Source organism: Perca fluviatilis, chromosome 1 (genome assembly GCF_010015445.1).
Source record: "Perca fluviatilis chromosome 1, GENO_Pfluv_1.0, whole genome shotgun sequence".
Taxonomy (NCBI): domain Eukaryota; kingdom Metazoa; phylum Chordata; class Actinopteri; order Perciformes; family Percidae; genus Perca; species Perca fluviatilis.
Genome location: NC_053112.1, coordinates 13,697,937 through 13,700,069, shown reverse-complemented (window position 1 = coordinate 13,700,069; position 2,133 = coordinate 13,697,937).

The following is a 2,133-nucleotide window of genomic DNA, read 5'->3' as shown; positions in this document are numbered from 1 at the left end:
TTAATGGATATTGTTTTATTCTGTTCTACCTCTGCTGCGTCAGTGCAGATGTGTCATTGAAGTGAATGAGGAGGCCGTCTTTTTACAGTCCGTGCTAATGGCCTTAGTGTTGTTTACTTATTGATTAGGTATTTCGTGATTTATTTAGACTGTATTTCATTTAGGCAAATGTCTTGCACAGCCGTATGTCTTAAGACAACAGATGCGTTAAGAAGTTATGTTGTTGGTTGGTGTTGGCTGTGCAGAAAAATTAGTTTATATTGCTTATCCTTATTAAGTTATTGGACAAAACTATTGTTTTGGTGTTAATACCGAAACAAAGTTGTACAGGTACTGAGCAGCACCAAAATATCCAATCTTGCAGTACAATATGTGCTTGTAGTAACTACTGCATTATTAATCTTTGAATGACTTGGTTAAGGTTAGGGGTAGATGACGGTCTTGGTTTAATACGGAAAAAGTCCACAGTGACATGAGACACAAACCGTGATCTTTTCCTAACCTTAGTGCTTAGTAAGTGCTTTTGTTCGCTAAACTGAACCAAAGATGGGAGTCAGGATGCAAAACTCCGGACACAAAAATTATATCCCTGACATTCACCCCAACCACCTCCCTTCAACTTTTGGGTTATTTCATGAATGTAACGTTTCATCCTTTAAAAGAAACGTTGCCTCTGAACATAACTTAGTCAGGGATTACGTTTGTCACCACGACATAATCGGGAAAACAGTTGGTGAAAATTTGAAATTCTTCCAGTCTTCTGTGTCTCTCCTCTTCCCATTTCATGTTCACACAGTTTATGTTGACCTCTCACAGGGCACACGAAGCCAGCAAGCCTTGTCTGATAGGATTACAGCAGTAAGCGCTTATATGTGTGTGTAGCTGTCTGTGGCTGTCTGTGGCTGTCTCCCCCTCCCATCCTCTCTTTGTGTGTGTGTGTGTGTGTGTCTAACTGAGCAGTGAACATCGTTGAGTAATATAAAGCAACTTGAACGTGCTGTCAGATGGAGAGATGAAAATGAAAGACGAGGAGAAATGATTGTGTACCACTCGCTGCACTCCACATGAAGAGCTCCCAGACCGTTCCATGTCAAGCACCCCAAATAGTTCTGTATTTGATCACGGACCCCCTTTTGATAAGTTTGGGTCCTTACCCCACATTCATAATGTCGGCAACCTGGTTGATGGGCTGCTCTGTTCTGACCAGTTGTAGCCGGCATGAGAGGCTTAGATTTTAACAGTGTAGTGGTTGAGTGCAGTTCAGTGTTTTTAAAGCAGCAGTAAAGCCTTACACAATGCTACAGTCTTCTTTAGCAAACTGTAATCAAACAAAGTGCGATAAAACCGCATCCGTTTTTCAATACCTTTTTTTTTTTTTTTTAAATATCAAACTTTGAATGAGCAGAACTGTTGTATCATCAAATTAAATCACAGAAACAAAGAAAGCGTGAAAAATAAGATTGGCTGTTGATGCCCAGCAAAAACAAAATGTTCAGCCAACTCGTCTGCGAACTTTTCTCATCCGACAATCTTGTTAACCGTCTGACCTTCCACGCATCAGCCGCTCAGCTCAATCTGAAATTAATGGACTTGACGTGACTTGATTGCGTTGTTTGCAGTGTTAACTTGAGGTTGGGGGCTGAATCGGAAAGCCTTTTTGTTGTTGACTTGAGACAGAATTAAACAACTACATACTGCCATTACAGAAGGATGAATAAGAAGTAAAGAGGCTTCCTGAAGCAGTGGAGTTCAAGTAGACCTAATCTTTATTTTGTAATGGGACTTCCTGTCAACCTGTAGACTGTAGATTGATACCAATAAATTGAAATCTGATTAAAGAGTCTCAATGGCCGCACGTAGTGGATAACTGCGCTGGATGTGAGGAAGCAACATCTTCATTGTCCAGTTTGCTATTTAAATGTCATACAGTGTGTGTTAACAGTGTAGCAAAGGCCACATCACCATCGTGTTGTTTTCTTTATTTACTTCTTGTTTGCTCATTATGTAACTTGGATTAACCTTTTGCCTCCTGCTCCATTTCCTTTTCTTGATGAAACCAGCTGCTCCTGATGGTGCCTAAAGCTAGGCTTAAGCTCAGAGGGGATCGAGCGTTTGCCGTTGCATCTCAAAAAC